Source organism: Heliangelus exortis, chromosome 11, assembly GCF_036169615.1.
Source record: "Heliangelus exortis chromosome 11, bHelExo1.hap1, whole genome shotgun sequence".
Classification (NCBI taxonomy): Eukaryota; Metazoa; Chordata; class Aves; order Apodiformes; family Trochilidae; genus Heliangelus; species Heliangelus exortis.
In genome coordinates, this window is record NC_092432.1 from 6767474 (window position 1) to 6790979 (window position 23506).

General features: G+C 42.4%; 1 protein-coding gene across 1 annotated transcript in view; it reads left to right on the forward strand.

Annotated features, from left to right (window-relative positions):
• The window catches only part of LOC139800816 (A-kinase anchor protein 13-like), an 86200-nt gene that overhangs the window by 12774 nt on the left and 49920 nt on the right, over positions 1 to 23506 (forward strand). The window contains exon 2 of the mRNA XM_071754294.1: positions 16180 to 16277. The gene's annotated coding sequence lies outside the window, so the exon portion shown is untranslated. The remainder of the gene's footprint in view (positions 1 to 16179; positions 16278 to 23506) is intronic.

Below are 23506 nucleotides of genomic sequence, written 5' to 3' on the forward strand. Positions count from 1 at the left end.
GAGGTAGAATGCATGCTTGCTGTAGTAGTTAATCATCTGAGATGCTAATGTGGAGTAAGTTCTTGTGGCCAAGAACCATGATCAAGGCTGTTTTTTAACAGAAGTGAAGCTGGGTGTGAAAGTTAGGTTGCTGGTGGGCCTTTCAAATGAGAAGAAGCACAAAACCCTGGCTTGGTTTGCAGGGAGTAAAGGACATAAAGGTGGGTTAGATACTAGTGCAGCAGGTGGACTGGGTAGAGCAAACAAATTTTTGGTAGGTGCATGAACAGCCTTGTGCTGCCTCTGTACAGCTTTGGTCATTCCTCTCAGTCTCCATGCACTCAGTACAAAACATCTGATGATGGAAAGTGAGGTGGACTTGTGCTGTTTATCCTCACTGAAGGATTATTCTTGATGCCTTGGTTTTTCCCCTTCCACTGCTCTCTTCTGCTGAGCTTGCTTGTGCTGAGCTGCTACTTGGGGGCAGACAATATGATGTAGTGTGAGAACAGCCTCTTGTTGACTGTGTCCCTGAGCTGGTGATAAAGAGGAGTCCTGAGACATCCTTCTGCAGACCACAATCCAGATTGCTCTCACGCTGCCTTTTCTCATGTTATCATACCTTCTCCAAACAGTGTAGAAAGGAGGTGTTTGGAACTGCTTTAATTTGAAAAAAAAAATAAAATAGTAAGAGTAACAAAGTGGTAAAATGTAATTTTTATTCAGAGAAATTTGGTATGTCCAAGACAAACTGTTGTACTGTAGACTTCATTGGGAGTGCAACAGGTAGAAGATGGATGTTTTACTGAAGCGCTGCAGGAGATCCCAGTGCTCTGAATCTAGGATAAGGGTATCCTGGGCTTAAAATGAGAAATTCTATAAAAAAACTCCAAAAGCAACAAAAGAAAAAACATGACTCCAGGTCTTCTAGAAAAGCACATCTCAGAGACATAATATGTCCTGGCAGATATTGGGTGACTCATATGCTCTGTGGTCAGTGGTAGTCTTTCCATTGTATTTGAAGTGGCTTTGGGCAGATGGATCCCCAGTTACCTGACTGAAGAAACTTTTTGTACCTTCAAAATTATTTCTACTGCTGTCATTTATGTGCATTGAGACCATCCAGTAAAGACACACATGCTTACAATAAAAAGAAGACTGAATTTGCATTCTTTTCTATTGCTTTTATGTGGGCCTTTTGGCTCGCAACTCTCAGGCTCTTGTAGAGGCTTCTAAGCTGAAAATGCAGCTGCATTTTTCTGTCACATGCTGCCTTGCCAGGCCAGTAATAGCAACTATTATTGGACAAGAGAAGAGAATCCTACAACCTGCCTTACCATAAGTGTGTGTGGAATTGTACTCGTGGGAAGTTGAAGATGACTTTCATAGCAAGTAAACATTTTTTAAAACTGCCTCTGTCTCCTCATCCCTGTGGATGGGCTTTTTGTTAAGGCCCTGGATGCTTGGTGAAGTTGTATTACTAATAAAGGATGTCTCTACAGCTTTGTGATGGAGGACCCAATGCCAGTGACTGAACTGTGAGATGTTTTGGAAGAGTAAGATGCAGCAGTAGGGGAGAGGATTTCAATTCCAGCTGGGAAGCATTGAGAAATGCATTGTTTTGGCAAATACATTCAGCTGAGAAAGAAATGCAAAAGTGGATCCCTGCTGGATCCTCAAAGTGGACCTCATTCCCTGTCTGGTGCAGATGTTTCCCATAACAATTCACTATGTTTTGTGCATCTCCAGTCTCCGAAATGGTACTCATGTCTGTGTCTGTAATCTTCCTAAGCTTTACACTGTGTCGTGAGATGATCTGACCTTCTGAAAGACAGTGCTAAAAAGACATGGAACAATCTTTTGAACCATATTTTAAAGTGATGGGTTGGTAGTTTGGACCTGCTTTAAAATCTTCCGGAGCAGCCCCATGATGGTAATCAATTGCATATGATCAGAAAGCAGGCTGTAGGCTTTGAGTGGGTACATTTTTTCCAAGGAAGCAGCTGTGTTCTATGTGTACTATGTGCTTGTCACATAGTATATAAAAAATAAAAGATACTTTTAGTGTTTTCTAAATTTGTAACAGCACTTTATTTAGCCCATGTTTCTCTTTTTATGTAATCTATGTTTCTTGACTTCTGAAGTGCTCTTCAGTGCATTTCTGTGCAAGCCTATGAAACCTCTTTAATCCCTTATTAAGGCATTGCAAATACAAACTATTACTGTAAACAGTATATACCATTGGTGAAGAAAAACAGCCATCTTGGGGGCCTTTATTTTAAAGATAGCTTTTTGTTTTAATTAAGAAAAATGTCAGCTTGCCAGCATTTTGGTGCTGCTTTTTTCTCCCACTACAGCTTGTAATCATTCTTCATGGGAAGATAAGATTAATTCTCATTTTGGTTTTCCTTGAGCAAGATAGTGGAATGTGAGGTTTGTCCTGCTGCTGCATCCCCTTGTACTGAAGGTGTTGGTTAAAGTAAGGTCCCCATCACCCTGGGGATGATGGAAGGAGAACATCTGGACCACCAGCCACACAGTGCTTCTATATTCTTATAATGTTACTTTAGCAGTCTTCTGGAATTAAGAAACCAGATGTGCTTGTAATGGGAATTTAGTTGATGAACAAAACCTTAAGAACCTTTTTTCTATAAATCTTTTCATTACTTTGCAGCACTTCCACCGTGAGTGCTTCAGGACTTGAAGGTGGACTTGTAGGTTGATTTACAAACTACTGACATCCAAAAGTGACTCTGTCTCAGCTACTCTATATCCTACACTTTAATTTTTCAGTTGAGTTTTAATTTGTTTCTGGCATGTGGATCAATGTCTCTTTCACTGCTTGATGGAGATCTGATCTATGATGACAGATTAAAAGCTATAAATCAAAACTTACCTGTTTGACTTATGTTTATCTCGAGATATTGTGGTTGTTTTTAAGGGCAAACAGCAAAACAAAAAGCCAAACCCTAAATTCTCCCCAGATATTTTCAATAGTTTTGATATATGTAAAAATAATAGGCTAAAAGGCTGATTTTTACTCAGTGACAGCAGCTATCCTTTTACTTTATTTTAATAACTTTCCAGTTGGACTTATGAAGCTTCTCTGATTCATTGTCATAGTGAACTTCAGCTGTTGAGATTTCTTTTCATAAACATTTTGAATAAATATTTGTTGGATTTTCTATCAAAGTTTAACTGGAATTCTCTTTGGAAGCACTACCAGGTAGCTGAATCTGCTGTAAGTGTAAGGGTACCTGTGTGTGCATCTTCCATGCAACATAGAAATTGCCTGTGGAAGGAGCAGACTGCACTGCTCTGGTTCTTGTCTTTCTCTGCTTCTTGTGCCCTGGCCCTGCAGCAGAGAGCATTTCTAACACCAGGCAGATGAGTATTGCCACTGACCTCAGTAACCTGCCTGGGTGTTAAACCCCTGCATGCTTTGCTGGGCTATGTTGAATGCAGCAGGGGATTGAGGTCTTGGCTGTCCTGGAGGCTCAGGTGCTTGCTTCATAGCAACTGATGGATGATTATCAGAGCAGGATGAGATTCACCTTGTTGGATGTCAGCCAGCTAAGCATTCAGGCAAGTGCTAGCTCCCATCCTCAAATCACCCAAACAAACTGGGTGGAGATGACTGATTTAGGCAGTCCCCAGTTTTTAGAAGGGTAAAATCCCCCTCCAGGTGTCCCAGATCAGTTTTACTCTGCCCTGCTTAGAATGATGCAAACTGTATGAGATATTGTTCAACACTGCTGGCTTTGTGAAGTTACAAACCAGGCAAATTGTTGTGATTTACATCAAAACCCAGCCTAAATGATAGAAATGAATGCCATCTATGTTTAGCCCGTGCTGTTTCCTTTGTCCTGTTCCTCTTGGGCATTAGGAGAGAGGAAGGGTATGTAGCTGAGCAGTAGCTGAACAAAATAAGGTGAATCAAGGGCAGAGCAGGAGGCTTAACTTGCAATTTCCTTGTCTTTGTTGGTTTAAGTCTGACCCTCCGCATTGTTTCATGTTTTGCATTTAATTTCCTCAGTTGCTTAAGGAACTGAATGGGCTTGGGCCAGCAAAGGAACTTCCAACTGTGGTCAGGTGGGCCATGTGAGATGCAAATAGAGAACCCCTTTTTTGCTTCCAGTAGAGGCTTTAATGGTTTTTTAGAACAGGTGAGAGAAATGAGAAGCTGGTTCCAGATGTGCAGAGAAGCTTTTTAGTCCTGGTTGTCTCATAATTTTGTTCTGTAGCCTTGTGGATTAAAAAAGTCCAACCCCAAGTGTTCTGGGGTGAAGCACAGAAGGAGCTAGATCAGTGCATGAGTAAGTGGAGTTCTGCTGGCAGCCAAACTGGATTTAGTCTTTTGCTACATCTCAATGTTTAGTTTTTGTTTCCAACTGCAGCACTTTGCTCCTTTCCACTCCTGATGCTCTGGCAGCTAAGAAGTGGAATTTGCAAAGGAAAAGAGTTGTAGTTCAAGAGGTGGAAGAATTACTGAGGACACATCCTTTGGGTTTATTGGGCTTGGTCTCCAACTTTGAATTGTTTTTGTAAGCATTTAGAAACAGACCTAATCCTGAAGTCATGGGCTTGAAGGGAAAGTGGGGATGGAAATTTTTCAGGCTGCATCAGAAGCAATAGAACTTGAATGATCCTAATGCTTTCTTCTGACCCCAATGTCATGTCAAAGAAGTCCAGAAACAACCTTTCATCCTAAATCAAAAGAGTTGAATATCAGTAGATAGATTCTTATCTTCCGTAGAAACAGAAAAATTTTGGGGTTTTTTTCTGCACTTTTTTTTTTCTGACCCCACCTTCCCCATTCCTTTTTAATCACATGCATACCTGCTAGCCCATTGCCACTCTGGAGGCTTACATGAAAAGATCTCTGTTGCTTAGGAGTTAATCGGCTTCTACTGGTTGTCCTTCCTCCACCTGAAGTTCTCAGGAGATTTTTTTTTTTTTTTTTCCTCTTGCGTCACCCCCAAGAATTTATAGGGCAATAAAGAGCCCTTCCCTTATGTCCCTAGGAGAGCCCTTGGGTCCTTCAGGCACACACAAACACACAGCTTTCTAGCTTGAGAAGACCTCGTGGTGGTGACTGTTCAAGTTTGGCTTAAACCAATTGGTGAAACTTCACCAACCTGAAAGCCCTTGATTGGGGGGACATGGCAGCTACCTGCAGGAAAGCATTTCTGAAGCTTAGCTGTCTTCTCCTGGCACTGTGCAGTGTCAGGTCTTTACTGGGTGATCTAAGAGCTGTAAGATTTGTTTGCCTTTGGTGAGCTGGCTGCTTAAGCCATTTTCCGTAAGGATGTAACTCGTAATGAGGCTGAGTTTCCTCACCTGGGACACAATCATTTATTGCTATCTGATGAGTTAGCTGTGATCTCTAGCAACCTCTAGTGCTAAATGCTTATGCTGTACTCTTACACCCCTTACACTTCTCTTGGTGGGGGGAACAACATAAGGGGCATTTGCTACTGCTAGAAAGTAGGTTAAACACCTCAGGGAAGATGTGATGATTATCTCAGAATACTTGCCTTAATCTAAACCCATTCTGTATTTAGATTTCTGAGTGGGCATTAAGTTCTGGTGTCTTTGTTTTCTGACATTTGTTGAAATATCAGAATTTACTCAGGTATCTAGAGGATATTATTTCTTATTATTTGTGTTTAGGGCACATGAAAGTTAATTTGGCATTGGTGTGTTGCTGTTCTCCATGGTGTAAATCTTTGCAGTTTTAAATGTGCTATGGAAAAAGTGCAGGTGCCCTTAGACGTCATGGTAAGCATTTTAATTGAGCATAGGTTGAAACACTGTGTAAGTAGATCAGAAAAACCTTGTTTAGCAATAGATGTTATCTGGAATAATGTCTAGATTTAAGTCTGTTACTGTTAAGGGCAGGGCACCTCTAGGGGAAAAAAGAAACAAAAGCGAAATCGTTATCTTGAAAAAGATAACTCAAGCATCAGCAAATGAAAGCACAGAGAATAAAGGTATTTGACCTAAGGTAAGAACAATATTAAATACTATGTTATGATCCCTGCCCTAAAACGTTTTCCTTCAGTAAGAAAAAAAAAAAAAATGTTTAGCAAACTGATGCCCTAGAACCAGACAACTGAAGCAGTGGTTTAGACACTGACTGGGACTGTGCCTGGAGTAAAGGTAGTTTAGTGAGCATTACTTTTGCTGCTAAGAGTATTCCTCTGTGCTGTTGAATACAGAATTTATTTATGCTCTTGATGCAGGAGGTAGATAAAGCTAATTCTGTGGGATTAAAGCTTTCTTGCAGGGACAAACTAGTGAGCATCTGTGCATGGCTGGGGAAATGTGAGTAGAGGGGTGATGCTTTCTGGGATCCTCACTCTCTTGCCATTGTGCTGCCCCTCTTTGCAACCTGTGTGCATGGATCCTGTGTGTGTGAAAAGTTCCTGCGTGTGAAGGGTGGTCCTGAGGATGGACTGTGGAACCAGGTAACTCCTGCAGCCTGTTTATGAGGACAGCTTGTAGGATGGGCTGTTAGCCAGGTAGACCAGCACTGGTGGTGTGCTCCTGTGGCTGTGGTCTCTTAAGTGCTCCTTTGTCCCTTTCCCCCCTACTTATAGTAGAAAAAAAAAAAAAATAAAATCCTGGGTCATATGGTAACCAAATATGTTGCCACAAAGCAGGTTATGATCAGCTGAAGCAAAGCAAGGAGCAAAAACTTCCCTGGACCTGAAAAGGGTTGAAAAGTATGTGTATTATATGGAGAAGGCTATACATTCTACTGAAGAGACTTTCAGCTCAGCAATACCAGTTCTATTATTTGTTTGTTGGGTTTTTTATTTTTATTTTTTATTATTATTTGTTTGGGGGTTTTTTATAGGGAGTTTTTCTTTTTAGTTAGGTTTGTTTGTTTATTGTTTTGTCACCAGCTCTCCCTGTTTGGTGCGGTGTGGGATGACAATCAGGTCCTGAAGACAGCAGATGATGAGCCTCAATTGCAGGGATAGGGGAAAGGGGGAAATCCAAAGGGTGATTGCAAGAGGTGAATCACCACTTGCAGAGGTGTAGATAGGTACTTGGAAACCCCACGTGCACATGGAGGTGCAGGTAGTGCCTTGGCTTTGTGGCTCTGTGTGTGCTTGGGTAGCACCTGCAGCTCCTGTTGACTCTGGGGTGGTGTTGCACAAGTGGTGGTTTACAGGTGTACCAGAGGAAGGGTGTGCCCTGGTGATTAGACTTGGCTTTAACTTCTTGGTTTTCCTTCCCTGCTCATTGCACTGAGCAAAAAGCTACTTGGCTGTACCTGTGTGGGGTAGGGGGCATCCTGTTGGGCAAAATCTGTTGTCATTGCTTCAAGTAAAGATCCTTTGCTTCCAAGAGTGGTTGGGACAAGGGATGCAGGAAGCCCAGGAAGGAAAGTACTGGCAGATATGTCAGCAAAGTTGCCTAATTGCCTGGTGTATCTGTAGCAGGATTTGGTAAGTGATGGTAGCCTTTATGTAATTTTTGTTTTTGTTTTTTTTCCAGGATGCCTAGCAGCTGGTAGTGAAGTCATCACAGTGCTAGTTTGGTGACTGGTCGTAACTCTTGATTAATGATAAAGTAGGGAGGAGTGCACTTTACAGAGAAAATAATGAGCAGGTCTTGCTCTGGCCACCACCAGCCTGTATGCAAAGCACAGGGGAGGATGCAGCCACAGCCAGAATTTCCTTTGCTGTGTGAATGCAGAGCAGTAGCAGACTTAGTTAATTTTAGATAATATTTGATGTCAGACTTTGAGATGCAGGTTACATGGACTTTTGCTGACTTGTTTTGGGAATGTTTTTGTGAACAGCTCACTTTCTCCCCTGGCATGCACTTGGGAGTTACAGAAGCACTGGGCTGTTAGGTTTACTGGGAAAAATCTGTGCCATGTGCTAATGCTATAAGGTCCCTTATTTTCTACTTGTAATATACTGTATTACTATGATCTTCCTCTTTGAAGGTATCACTGTTGCAGACATCTCCCTCTTTAGGGGGCATGGGGTGGAACAACTGAATGGAAATGGTCTTTTTGTTGAGGGGATGAAAAGACCAAAAGTTGAGCTGTATGAAAGCAAATCAGACATCCTGCTGAAGGAGTTGCAGGGTAAAAGATGCTCTGTAGTTGCATGCTGGTGGTTCCCAGCCATCTACCTTCATGTAGTAGCTACAGATCTTCTGCAGCTACAAAGGTCTTGTAGCAGCACTCTGAGGTGCCTTCTTCCTTGGCAAAAATGATTTTGTATGGAAAGAAAAATGAAATAAAAATGCAGCTCAATTCTCTGAGCTTTGCTGATGCACACTCAGTGATATTTGTGTGACAGCGTTGTGGCTTCAGCTGTGAAGTGCCTACATGCTCAGCCTGCCCTGCAAGAGGATGGATCAGAATTAAGTGTGTGCCAACCTGTTTTGTAACCACAGACCATGTGTGTTAATGCATCCAGGGAATAACCTGCAGGTCCTTCAACACAGGATGGGCCTGGAGGCTTCACTCAGAAGTTCCTCAATGATCTCTGAAAATCACACATGAGCTCTTCCCTCCTGGCTCCTGCTCCGGGCTTTGCTCGTCGCCTCCTCTGCTGCCGGCATCACTTCTGCTCTCATGGGCCATGGCACGGGTGTGAAAACATCATGGGTGTGGAGGGGGGACAGTGTGCTGGAAGAAGGGTAATTTGTGGGAGTGAGAATTTTCCAATCTTGATTTTATTTTACAGGTGAAAGGGGAGTAAGAGTATGACATTTTTCTAATAAGGGTGACGTGCTAGTCATCATAAAAGGTTGCTAAATAAGGCATAGCATCTCTCCTTGAGGCTTTTCTTTGAGCAAGCATGTGCAAATATTGGTAAGCAGCTTCCAAGCTAATGCTGTCCCACTTCCTTACCATTGCAGTTTTGATGCTGTTAATTTTCTGTTGAGGCTTTCAATATTGGACATGCAGATTGATCATTACACTTAACTGCTTTTTAAAATCCAAATAATACTTTTCAGCCCTGATACTTGATTTCAGTAAAGCATTTGACACCGTCTCTCACAGCATCCTTGTAGATAAGTTGATCAAGTATGGGTTTGGTGATCAGGTAGTGAGGTGGATCAGGAACTGGTTGAAAGGAAGGAGTCAGAGAGTTGTAGTCAATGGGGCAGAATCTGGTTGGAGGTGTGTGACTAGTGGAGTCCCTCAGGGTTCGGTACTGGGACCGGTGTTGTTCAATATCTTCATCAACGACTTGGATGAGGGTATAGAATGTACCCTCAGCAAGTTTGCTGATGACACTAAGCTGGGAGGAGTGGCTGACACACCAGAAGGCTGTGCTGCCATTCAGAGAGACTTAGACAGGCTGGAGAGTTGGGCAGGGAGAAACATGATGAAATTCAACAAGGGGAAGTGTAGAGTTTTGCATTTGGGGAAGAACAACACGATGTCCCAGTATAGGTTGGGGGCTGACCTGCTGGAGAGCAGTGTAGGTGAAAGAGACCTGGGGGTCCTGGTAGACAAGAAGATGACCATGAGCCAGCAATGTGCCCTTGTGGCCAAGAAGGCCAATGGCATCCTGGGGTGCATTAGAAAGGGTGTGGTTAGTAGGTCGAGAGAGGTTCTCCTCCCCCTCTATTCTGCATTGGTGAGGCCGCACCTGGAGTATTGTGTCCAGTTCTGGGCCCCTCAGTTCAAGAAGGACAGGGAAGTGCTTGAAAGAGTCCAGCGCAGAGCTACTAAGATGATTAAGGGAGTGGAACATCTCCCTTATGAGGAAAGGCTGAGGGAGCTGGGTCTCTTTAGTTTGGAGAAAAGGAGACTGAGAGGTGACCTCATCAATGTTTTCAAATATGTAAGGGGTGAGTGTCAGGGAGATGGAGTTAGGCTTTTCTCAGTGGTGACCAGTGATAGGACAAGGGGTAATGGGTGTAAATTGGAGCATAGGAGGTTCAAGTTGAATATCAGAAAAAAATTTTTTACTATAAGGGTGACGGAGCCCTGGAACAGGCTGCCCAGGGGGGTTGTGGAGTCTCCTTCACTGGAGACATTCAAAACCCGCCTGGACACGTTCCTAGGCAATGTACTCTAGGTGGCCCTGCTCTGGCAGGGGGGGTTGGACTAGATGATCTTTCGAGGTCCCTTCCAACCCCTAAGATTCTATGATTCTATGTTTCTATGATAGTGGTTTTCACCTGAGCTCTTTACAAAAAGAAGGTAAAATCAGGTTGCTAAGCTGCAATTTGGTACTGTGTTTATTGACCTAAAAGGTCAATATAGTGTAAAAGAATATTTCCAAACAAAAGATTTCTCTCTTACACTGTATCAGTGCTATGAATAGAAATCAATATTATCTGGAAGTATTTGAGCCTATTCAATAAAAACCATACACTCCGAAATCTTGGGGTAGGAGCATTCGCTTCCACAAAAATTGTTCATGCTTAGTGCTCATCAAATAACTGAAATTGCTTCATTTGTTGTCAGAGTTGATGGGTGAGCTCTGTCTGACCCTCTGCTGATGAGGCTTTCTTAACTGAGGCTGCAGCTGCAAGTTAAACTGCAAGGTGTGGTGCAGAAGTCACCCCAGTTGTAAATGGAGCAGGTCCCACTGGAGTTATGGGATGTTAATGCTGAAAGGAGCAAGCTCTACTTGAGATACCAGGGTTTGCTAGGACAAACTTCAGACTTATCCATCGAATCTGAATGTGAATTTGAGAGGGAGGCTTTTGGATAAGGGCCCAACTTTGCTTTGGAGCATCTCTTCTGCCCAGCTGTGGATGTCACAGATGCTCAAACACTGAGCTTCTCACCTTCAGTCTGGAGCTTTTGGGGCAAGGCAGATAGGTTGGGTGTGCTTGAGTGGATCTTGGATGTTTGGGGTCAGATGATGTCTCTGGGAAGGCATTATCTACCTGCACTGTGCAGGTCTGCAGCTAATGGTCTAAATGCCGAAGTGTTTGAGCTGTTGTGTAACACACCTGGAATCTGAGTGCCAGGTTGCAGATTTTTGTTGCATCATTCAACCTTCTCTTTGATTACTGGTTTACAACCGTTACGCAGCTCTCCTAATTTATATAATGAGGTGCTGCACAGCTCCAGTGACACAGGGAATTGAGCAGTAAAGTGATTTTGTGTGGTGGTTGCCCGGCAGGTGTTGGGCAGAACTGGGCAGTGGTGTGGCAGTGGATGCAACCAACTTTTGAAGACCATGGGGACATCACTGCTGCATGGGTGGCGGGGTAGTACTGGATTACAGACTGTGTTGGCAGTCATCTGTGAGCCAGTGGGCACTTTGTTTCATTTTCAGGCCCTTCATGTCCTCTCCTGGCATTTACCTGTTAAACCAATAAACGTGGTGGCAAAAGGATTCTTGTGGTGTTGCCACTGTGGATCTTGGTGTATGTGGATCTTGGCTGTCAGTGGCAGACAGAAATATAGACTTGCACTATAATATTGTACCAAGAGAGAGGATCCTTAACATGGAGAAGAAAGCTTGTATTGATGTATTTTTGTGTTATATGCAGATACTTGGTTTGAACACGTGTACGTTGCCTTCCTTATCACAAGGTTTCAAAGTACAGTAAAAGTTCTTTATTGATTTTGATTGTGTGTAAATGAAGAAAATCAAGTTAATATGTGAGGCAAATCAGATGAAGTGAAGTGTGCAGGCGATGTGACTAGGATTAGAGTGCCTTGCAACTGATGATAATTTTAAGGAGTTTTGATAGAGCTCAGGTAGCTGCCATGAGGCAAGGTGGAAAGGCATAAAGCATGGCTGGTCTCTGTTTCACTGCATAGAATTTGCTGGTAGAAGTGAAAAGTAAACCTGAAACTTCTTTCAGTTCTGTGCAGATATCCAAGAGAAAAAATTTCTGTCCAGTGTTGGAGTGATCAGGGAAGTGCTCTTGGTTGGGTGCTTCCTTGCTTCCCTTTTCTACCACCATGTTTCTGGCTAGAAGTCCATAGTGACACTGTCAAAAGTGTTTAAGCTTCAAAAGTTAATGTAATGTGTATGAAAGGATTTTCATCTCCCAGTTCTTGATATTCAGGGTTAATGGGACTCCAGTTAGCATCCTAATATTGCTTGCTTTGCAGTATGTACAATTGTGTGAAATATGCTTTGCTTTCTATTGTTTCAAAATTCTTGGCTTTTTTGCATGCAGTGTGCCCCATCTCATGCTGCCTGTAAAGAAAACCCATCAAATATTCCAGAGCAACCTCATGTGTGTGTGTCATAAAATGCAATGAGCTGCAAGCTGCCCTTTGCTCTGCTGGTACAAGTGTGGTGTGATGCAGTGGCTAGTGGATCAATGTTCCATCTGCACTTGTCCAAAGCAAAGTAGATTTTCAGCAAGTAATTTTTTTATCCTTTTGTTTGTATTGCTAACATGTGCAGTCATTTGTCTCACTGAGTGCTCCAGCAGCTTGGATGCTGTTGCCCTACTTTCGCCTCCATGTAGACCTGCTTGAGGTCAACCCAGGGAAGAAGTTGCTGCTCTAAACGTGGCTTTGTAACATGTGACTGTGGGAAATGCCTTGACCAAACAGAATATGTCCAGCCTCCCTTCCCTAAGGAATTGGGAAACACAACTCAGACCATCAGACAAACTTCTGAAAAGGTCTTGAGTCATTTTCTCCTGAGAGATGCACCAGAAGCCGGAAAAGGATGTCCTGTAATAAGAATATCTTGGGATATAAGTATAGGCTGTGTATTAAAAGCAAAATCTAACAGCAGCATGCATGCTATTGTGCACCCAGCAACTTGGGGTTTTCCTTCTTTTCTTTGACACATCATTTGATATGAATTTATGAGGTTTTAGGCAGCAGCCAGAATTCAGAAGTACTCCAGAGGTTTGTTTGGGTGCTTTTAGCTGTGGGATTGGCTGTGTTGGAGCGTCTTGGCTATCAAAAAGTTGTAGCTGTATCAAATATTCCCAAATATTCAGCAGTTCATCTCTGAGGTCATTAATGCCTTTATCTTGGTGCTTTTTTTTTTAATTGTTGAAAGCTTCGTGATGGCAATTACAACCAGATGGCAAGATAATGCATTCGATGTGTTGAAGCCATCAGCTGGCAGAGCAACAAAACATGCAACTCTTCTCAGAAAAATAAAATGGGGTTGTGTTCAGGGGGGGAAAAAAAGAGCAAGTTGGAGGAGTGGTTTCCTCTGTGCTGGGCAGTGTTTGGGATGGGTGGGAATGTGCTGGGGAAGAACCAGTGGAGCTGCTGAAAACTCTGAGGTTCACATGTTGGGGCTCTACCTAGCATGTGTCTTAGAGAACCTCAATTTATTGCTCCTATATAGATTTTTGACACAGAAAAAGTATTTCTTTTACAGGAATTATGTATATAATCTATAGTGCCAGGGAGCTTGTCTTTTTAACAGTGTAAATAGTTGTAATGCCGCCTTTAAGCTTTCTTTTCCCTAAACATATTACAATAATTGATCACTGGCTTGGGCAATTTCTGCTTTAACTGTCTCAGTATGTAGGGAGCAAGATTCTGAGCAGTTTGCCACCAAATAATATTTTGTCAAAAAGGATGTTTTTTTCCCCTCCCTGTTTTCATTAAATCCAAGCAGAATAGGTTGTGTAATAAGTGTCAGAAGGACTCTTCTTTACCTTCTCATTCTCTTTACCTTCTCACTGTGCAATATGATGACTATAGATAGGCCTTGTTGGGCAGAAATTATTCAGTTATAGGTCAGAATACAGGAATGGTGGCAGAGCATTGAAGGAGTCTGGTTGCTTTTTACAGCTCTCCTTATACAGATAACATTTATCTTCATCTTCCTGCCATGGCATAGAATTATGTTTTTCTTGGTAAAGTAGTAAGAGCTCTCTGATAAACCACAATTTTTAAAACTGTCTTTTTAAAATTCAGAAAGGAGGAGCTAAGTCAATGCTCATCTACACTTGATAATTATTTTTTAGTAAAGGAAAAGAAGGAAAAGAAATCCACATGGGGAAATTGTTCTGCAATGGCTATGCTTAGGCACGTGGGAATTACCCCCATAGCAGTTTCATGGGAAGCAGAAATCAGTTTTTTTGGAAATTGATTCTTTGATGTGGACAGCCTTACTGGTTGTGCAGCTTCTTTACACACAGAATTAAAGTATATATAAAGACTTTTTAGTATTTGCTTCTTCCTGAAGCAAACTTCCTACAGAATAAAAGCAAACAAAAAGAAAGCCCAGAGGAAGAAATTTATGATCTGTATTACTGCTTTTTATTGCTAGGGCTGTTGATTTTCTCCACTTGCTAATACTTTCCAAGTCATGAAGATCCAAGTGAGCCTTGTATGTGTGTCTCCATACACACGCCCTCATTCCTTAGTGGATATGATGAAAAAGCTGCAGTGATTCAGAGAGTACTTGCTGTCTACTTCAGCAGTGTTAGCCATAGCTGTATGGCTTGTCAGTTCAAAAGGAGCAGCAGTAAAACCTGCTTTCTCTGCCAAAATATTACAATTGTGGTATTAAAAGCCAAGTTGTCAGTCTCACTAATGAATGAAACCACTGTATTGTAGTATATGCCTTGAAGATCAACACAGGATGGCTAATAGGAGCCTTAGGTGAATGCTGCTTGCTTAACATAGTTAATCATTGTTTTATCAAGCAGTAACCAACTTTAAAATGTGTTCCTGAAAGTAATTCTACAGGAATGCTGGGGAGAAATTCCAGTCTGTTTGTGACTGCACAGATGGTTTTTCTGGTTAAGGATGCCAAAGAGACTTTGCACACTCTACCTGGGTTTTAAGAGTTCACGTAAAGCCTCTTTTAGCTCCAGTAATTTCCAGTAAGAACATATTAGGAAAAAGAGTGACACTGCAATGAAGAAATCAATGCACAGTTTTGATGCAAGGAACAAGAAACACAGTTCTGATACAAGGAGTGAGGAACAAGAGGGTGAAGTGTGGTGGGTTTTTTTGTTTTGTTTTTTTCCCCAGTTTGGACTATGTTTAAACAAATATATTTGTAGTAAAATGCCCCTTTTGGCATGCAGTACTCAGTAGTGACTTGCAAATCACTCTCCCCATCTCTATGCAAGAACCTGCCAGTAGAAAGGATAAAAAAAGATTTTTAGCAATAAATCTTAAGAAAGCATTGTGTAAAACAGGGATTGAGGTCTTCAGGTGATGTTCTTGTGTAGATGACTGAGATCCATTGTGCAATGCATTACCTTCCAGTGTTGTATGTTCCCCAGCTCATTCACACAACACAATTGATTTCCCAGCTGGTAGCTCGTTTTCCCATTGTTACTTCTGTGCTTCTAATTGCACTTTGAACTTGGCAGGTTGGCTCAGGCTGTGAGATTCCCAGATTAGGGATGCTTTCCCAGCGGGGAGAGCAGAGGGGCAGAGTCTCCTCCAGCTGGTAGAACAGGAGGAGGCAGTTGGAGTCTCGGGCTTGCGTTTGGTGATGTGTATGAAGTCACAACTTTTCCTGGTGTGGTAACTAAATGATGGCCTAAGGTGCCCTGATGACTCTGATACAGCTAAAAATCTCTCACACAGCATTTAATAAGCTAAAGCCTAGCCTATTTGTTTTTTTTTTTTCCTTTAATCTACCTTAACTGCTTTTTTCCAGGTGTGCTTAGTAGACTAGATTGATCCTTGTTGATAAATCTGCTGAGATTTTGCCCCAGAACAGGAAATCAACCTGTGGAAAAGTGCAGGCAACCCAGAAGGCTTTGGCAGAGACTTGCTGGTTGATTCGAGCTTCATTTGCTGGGCCATTGCCTGCTGTCATCTACTTAAGGTTCTTTTGTTGCTTTTAAAATACCTTGCTGTAAGGAAGTTCACAAATCATGCAAGGTTATTCCTGGAGGGGTCTGTGTTTCAGATGGTCAACTTAGAGCTTTGGGAGACAGTGATGTGTGTACAGCAGACCAACATTTTTGGGAATAAAGCAAATGGGACAGTAGTAAATATAGTGCAGCAGCACAATTATTCTTACATGGTGCTGGATGCCCATGTGGGTCTGTATTTTGCATGTACTGTGTGTGGTTACTGCCCAATTGTGTGTACATGGAAACCTGTCACCAGATGGGTCCATTGCAGGAGGTGAAGGATGCCTCCTGAATAGATAACAAGGTAGAACATGATTTCCACCCCCCCCCCCCCCCCCCCCCAGTGAAGGTTTTGTGATGCCAGTTTGGGTGTTGGGATTTCCAGCAGCTGTGCTGTCTCTTGCACCCGGTGACTCCTTCTTCTTCGCTCTCTTCCAGGACCTGAGCATCGTGACCTGTCCTGCTCCTCCCTGCTCTGTGTGGGGAAAAACCTGAAGGACATCTTGGAGTCACCTGTACTGCTTCATGCAGTTAAAGTAAGGTTCAAGACTTTGGCAGCTCTTTGGCAGCTTCTCAGTGAGGGGTTTTGAGGGAGTTGTTGGCCCAGCTTACCTGCTGAGGGGATGCTGATGTCAAAGCACATTCACCAAGTTCTTCTGACATCAAACAAGTTTATTTGCCATGAAAGCAAGAGAAAAAGAGCAGGGCTGTGTAGTCTTGCCTCTTGCATCAACCATGTGCCGTGGTGTAAAGCACACTTAGAGCATCACCTGTTTTTCCCCTGTTACTTCAAGATCCGACTTTCATGGCCCCAAGGCAGGCATCCAGTTACAGCCCAAGGATTTCTATGGGAGCCAGTCAGGATCAGAACTCAGGTCCACGTGGTTCAGGTCCCACCAGCTGCCTGGGAACCAGCCTCTGCATCACGTGTGATTTCTGGGTGTGCCGCCTCTGAAGGATCTGGAAAAAAAAGCTAAAGTGGAGTTTTGGAGTGGCATTCTCCTCTCCTTCCCTTTCTCTACCTGCTGGTCTAGTATTTTTCTAACTGTGCTTATAATGGTAATATTTTCATTTTATTCTTATGCTGGTTACTACTTAATGAACTTCATGTGAATGAGCTCTGTAACACTTAAAATAGTTGCATTGGAAAACCTGAAAAAAAAAAACCCCAACAAACCTCAGGGATGTATTTCTACTCCCCAGTCTTAATCCTATATTATAATGTGGTTGCAGAGAGTTGCCTGACTGGGGAACAGCTGCACAGCGTGGGCTCTGAGTTCTGCATAGCTGCTTCTCCCCAAGCTCAGATAATTAATGATTTACTGGGGAGGCTGTGACCTGTGGGCATTTAACCCATGCCATTCCTGAGGGACCAGTCTGAAAGGCCACTTTGTAAAGCCAATTGGAAGAAACTATTTCAGGTGTTGAGTGGGGTGTCTGTTGCGTTTTTTGAGTGTGAACTGGCTGCAGAAAGGCTCCAGCCCAGAAGGTGGGGCAGTGGAATTGGGTAGAAACAATGCTTATTTGGATTTTTTTTTATTTGATGCTTTAATTTAAAAATCAGATTAGAGTGAATGTTCTGTCATCTGTTTAGAGATGTGATACTCTCCAGTGCTTGGGGTTTTATATTTTGTGGGCCATTTCCTGGATAGGTACTGTAATAGTGTTCTGGGAACAGAGCAGCAAATCTGTTTTTTCTCCTCTGGGGATGCAATACCAAGCAACTCCATCATTGCACAGGCTAGGTCAGTGATGTGGATTTTTGGAGACTTGTCATGTTACAGGAAGGATGCTCCAGCAAAACAATCATATCCTGTAACAACCTAAAGTATTTGTTAGAGGAGACTATTTTTCCCATAGTTATGTGAGTTGAAAGAAAAAGCGCTTGAAGAAAAAAATAAAATTCTTAATTTTGCAGTGGCAGATGTGGTTGTGCAGTGCCACAAGGAGGTGGGGCTTAGTGGACATTCTCCTGTCAGAAACCTGAAGCTTCTGCTGAAGTTTTCTTCTGTAAAAATGGGCCAACCAGCCTTTCCCAGAGTAATTCCACCAGACCTGGAGCTGCCATATGGCTGCATTTGCAGAAGGGAGCCTAAAGGGAAGAGCATGTTTGAGTTCTTCAGAGAGGAAAAGCACATTGGGTACCAAAAGCTGCTCTGACCAAAATGAGAGCTAACACATCTCTTCCATCCTGGTCTTGATGCCAGTTTTTCCAACTCTTAACTGTGTCTTTAGCATTTAAAGTTGGTGCATACACTTACTAAAATATGCATTGGATAACTACTTGGCTTGCACATGCTAGGAAATAGTTAAAAATACCCACCAGCATGAAACAGTGCATGGTGCTTTGGACCCCATGAGTTTTCTACTCATGGCTTTTATTGTTGGCAACGTGGTACAAGTCAAGTGCTGCTTTGGGGTTGTGGGACACAGGGAAAGAAAGGTCTTATCTTCTGCTGAAATGATCATTGGTCAACGTAATTCCTAAAATAACACAGCTCTGAGAGCTGGGAGAACAATAAGATTGAGAAAGCTGTTTTTTAGGATGTGCTATAGTCAAAAGTTGTTGGAAACTGATAGAGGTTTTGCTCTCTTCCACTGCGTAGGTAAGGCCACAGGCATTTTGGTGCTGATGACAGCCATCCATAGAGTTTATCCTTTTATATATCTGTGTGACATACTGGTTATCAATAAGCACTTCTCCACAATACGCTGCCAAAATGTGCATTGGAACTACAAAGTATGTTGTAAAGGATGAATTGGGTTTTACTCATTTGAAGAGGCGCCTACGATGTCTACTGAGGATTTCTAGAAGTTAATATTTGAGCCTTAGATAAATGTTTCATGCATACATGAAACAGCTGCCCCAGAACTTGTTGGAGGACCTAATTTGAGTATAAACATACGTGTGCTTTAATTCAAGTTGACTGTTAGTTCTTAACTTTATTAGGATGTAGCTACTTGAGTTGAAGACATTGTCTGTGATTTTTATTTTATTATAGCTGCATGGTAGCTCCTTTTGAAATATTGTGAGGATTTTACAAAAACAATTTTCTTAAATATTTTTTGCCATTAGTAATATTTTAGAGGAAAACACTGACAAGTGAGGGTAGGGTTACATCTTATTACAAGTGAATTGGTTGACAGTATGTGTGTATTGTAAAATGGGAAATTAATCACCCTGTGCTGATGGCCCTTGGACATTTACAAAAGGCTGCTCTTTATGTTGCACAAATAGATTCCGGACACAGGAAAGAGGCTTATAACAAGAGGATGAGATCAGTTTGTATAATTAGAGCTAGCTAATAATCCTTTACTCTCTGTTTTTCCAACTTTTACAGTATATATCTTTATTTGAAATTGGGCGTATGGGCTGCTGACTGATAGCTGCTGGGATTTGAGTTTTATGGGTTTGCGTTTTATATCTAATGGGTGAAGAAATGGGAGCAGGGAAACCAGATGTACACATTTGTGAGAGATCTCTGCCTTCCTCTGCTTGGCACTGGGAGCAGTGCTGCTTTTATTAACCCTACGCTGCTTCATCTCTTTCCAGGCTTTGGATAGGAATTAAGTAATCCATTAAATGATTTTTTGACAATTGAAACGATGCAAAAGCAGAAACTTAGTTTTGTGGCTAGTGGTTTTTGGCCAGGCATTCTCCTCTGGAGTAACACAGGGCCGGCAGAGGTGGGTAAGGGACCTACTATAGCATGAAAAAGGCCTAAGCTTATTTTTAATGCCTATATGCTAGCCTGTACCTTAGCTTTGTGTTAAACTTCATTATTTTGGTGTTGGCTGAAGCATGGGTGGCCCAGGAGCAGCAGTGCGTGCAGCCCATCTCCCAGCCCAGGAACAGTGTGTGGCCAGTTCCGGCTGCCAGGAAGCTGAGCTCCATTAACAAAACAAGTTAATCTATATCCAGAGCATTTTATTAAATCATCAGTCAATTAAATCAGTGTAGCTCTGTTAACTGGTGTTCCAGCCAGGTTCCTGGCCCCTCTGCTGCTCTGTAAACTTCAAGTTGTTCAGCTGTAGCAACTCCCCATCTCTACTTTTTGACATATTGTCTGTGAAGGCAACTGAGGTTTCCGACACCATTAAAAGAGAAAAGACAGTTTCAGGCAGATTTTGCAATTTATTATATTTTTCATTTTTTCTCCGGGGGCGAAGGGATGCCATGAAGTTTCTTTCCCTTTCCCTGCTGTGAAAGTTGTCTGCATGGGTCTGGTTTTCCCAAGGGGGTCTTGCTGGGCTACCTCTGGGCCTTTGGAGGTGAGCACCAGTAGAGCCAGGCAAACAGAAAATGCCTTTAAACCTCCTTTCCATTGCTTGCAGCCAAAAGAAACTCCTGTGTGTTTGCAATTGAATGGCAGCATATGGTTTTGTTTCCAGACAGGACACAGCTGGCAAGGGCTATTACCTGTGAAAATGCTGCATGAGCAATATACTTTCTTTTAATAGCAATTAATTTAGTGACAAAACCAGTAAGCAACATAATTCAGGTGATTGTACACAAATATGTGGAGCTTTTCTTTTAGTTCCAAGCTCAGCTGTGATAGCAAACACAATGCTGCAATATGCTGGTAACTTTGCTGCCACACGTTGAAGTGTGTTTCTGGTTTCCTCACCTTGTCTCCTTTCCATGGTCAATGGCTTTTGCTGGTGGTATCACTTTCCTATGCATCTGCAAAAACTTTGGGTTATTTCTCCTAAATCCTCCACCTCCTGTTTCTGACCAGATATGAAGCTCTGCTTTAGGATGGCTGCTGAAGGATTTAGCTGTATGATGCCTGGAAGGACATGTGGCCATCTTCTGTCTTAGGGTTTATCTTGGTCACTGCAATCACAGCTACTCTGTTCATACAAATATCTCCATGCCATGCAGATCACTGAAGAACAGGTTTCATAGAATCATAGAATCATAGAATTGGCTGGGTTGGAAGGGACCTCAGAGATCATCAAGTCCAACCCTTGATCCACTACTGCTGCAGTTCCCAGACCATGGCACTGAGTGCCCACATCCAGTCTCTTTTTAAATATCTCCAGGGACGGAGAATCCACTACTTCCCTGGGCAGCCCATTCAATGCTTGATCACCCTCTCAGTAAAGAAATTCTTTCTAATGTCCAACCTAAACCTCCCCTGGCACAACTTAAGAACATGCCTCTTGTCTTGCTGAGAGTTGCCTGGGAAAAGAGACCAACCCCACCTGGCTACAACCTCCTTTCAGGTAGTTGTAGAGAGTGATGAGGTCTCCTCTGAGCCTCCTCTTCTCCAGGCTGAACAGCCCCAGCTCCCTCAGCCTTTCCTCATAGGATCTGTGCTCGAGTCCCTTCACCAGCCTAGTTGCCCTCCTTTGGACCTGCTCCAGGACCTCGATATCGTTCCTAAACTGAGGGGCCCAGAACTGGACACAGTACTCAAGGTGTGGCCTCACAAGTGCTGAGTACAGGGGCAGAATCACTTGTTTATGGGTTTGTTTCTTCTGCTGAAACTGTTTGTAGGTTATTATTTTTTTTTTTTTTTTTTGTCTTTTCACATGAATTTTAAGGAGGGATTATAATACACAAATGAGAAGGCTTGTTCATTTTATGAGTGGTGAGTTCTGGAGTTCATTCAGGATGAGTGAAGCTTGTGGGCTAAAGTGTGTGTCTTGTCCAACATGGCAGAGTGAAAGTAAGTTACTGAATGCTGTAGGAACAAACCCAGACAAACACTGAACAAGAAAACATAAGTAATAGAGCACCTTGAGTTACTGTTCCTTTCAATTTTCAGACTTTTTGCCACAGGTAAAAAAGAAAAAAATATTTTAACCTCAAGCCAAACCAAGAATGGGACATGCTTTCAAGTAATTGTGATATAACAAAAAGGTGAGGAGGCTGGTGATGGGTAATAGGATGCAGTAATGTCCATATGTCACTCATATAAAAATGGGAATACTCCCAACTCAGTAATTCCGTTGACACTAGGGGAGAACAATAAACTTGTGAAAAACATTGCTATTTTAGTTCTCCTTGCATGGGATTTGTGGCTCCAGAAGGAATTCCTCTGTATATGGCTGGTTGGTCTTCTCTCCGGTCCCCCCCACGTGCTATTTCCCCATCTTTATTTATCTTGTAGAGTTTAGAGCAGGAGCTCTTTATTTCCTGAAACGTCGAAGCACTTCATAAATTAGCATTTTGTAAAACCAGCATGTGGGGTTTTGTCCCTGGAGGAAGGACACTGGGTTTTGTCTGATGTGTTTTGGGGAGCTTGATTTTATTTTTGTAATGGGAGCTGTGTAGAAGGAATGGATGCAGCCCAGTGAGGGGGGTGGATCTGTGCTCTCGAGAAATCCCTGAGTTTCTGTAAACACTTTTCACAGCTTAAAGGTTGTTTCTCTGAAGGGTGAGGATCTGAGGGCTGGCTATTAGCCAGGTTGTCCCACCATGTTCATTTTTCTTGGGGGCAATGTTACAGTCCAAAAAAAAAAAAAAAGTCTGCTTATGGCTTATCCTATCACAGGTAACCAGCTTAAATAGTGCTCTTCTAGTATCTGTGGGGCATATGTAGTTTGGATACCTGGCAAAGTGTTATTTCAGCCTATATTGTGCCTGAAGTCACAAAATTTGGTACTTTCAAGACTGAAGTCCCCCATACACCACCGTTACAGAATGGTTCTGTACAAAGTTCTGTTTCACTTACAATAAATGAATAAAATCCTTCTTTGCCTTTCAGCCTGGGGATGCTGGAAAACCATCCTACTTTCTGTGCATTTCTGCTTATCTATTTGAATGCTTTCCATGCAATCTGTAACTTCATCAGATTCTCCATGTATATTTTGGCTGTCCTCTCCTACCCACAAGCACAAGCTCTTTATGGTTAAGATTGCTTTTTTGGGGAGTGCATGGTTAAAGCTTTGCAAATAGAAATCATTGTTTCTAACATCAAATGCTAAAATGGACAAGAAAAAAATGCTTAGGTTCAGGTAAGATTCAACAAAGCTTAAACTTCAAGTGTGTTTAAAGATCAAGTTTATCTAAGAAAAACAAACCCCTAAAATTGAGCTTGGGAAAACCTCAAACACTGAAACTGAATGCATTTCATGCACAAGGGAGAGTGAATGGGGTAGGTGGGCTTTCCCAGAGACATCACATGGATTAAATGCACTCATCCTCCTGGATTTTACAGCTCTGGTTGTGTGATGGAGTTGAGATTCCTTCTTGTTTCATGAAAAGGAAATAAATCTGTAAACAGGACTCCTCACAGGCTAAGTTCTGAGACCAGCACAATGTTTTTCTTCTTGTGTGCTTCATGGGGTGAAGCAGCAAGGAGTGGATGCTGGGGAGCATACACAAACTGGGTGGTTAAAGCAACCTTTGGTGTAAGCTGAGTGCCAAGCAGAAAAAGGCTGAATGAGGTGTGATGGGAAAATGGAAAATGAAGTTTGAGTGCTCCAAGCTCAAAAAACTTCAGCACTGCTGCTTGTGCATGAGCTGGGTTGATCTGGAGGACCCTGGCCTGACTTTCAGCTTTGTCCTCCAGATATACTTTGTCTGGGATTCCTTAAGAAATAAGCCAGCTAATTAAGGGTAATCTAAGTGGTAGCTGGGAACAGTGGCTGAAGAGAATTTATTAATAAGGTAGCTGGTGTTTGTGTCCCTTCCCATTGCCTGTGCTTGTTTGTAAACTCTTCAGGGCAGAAACTGTTTGCATTGACCCTTTTTTACAGCACCATGAAAAATTGCACCCTAATCTTGGCTGAGGTTTTGGGAACCACAGTAAAA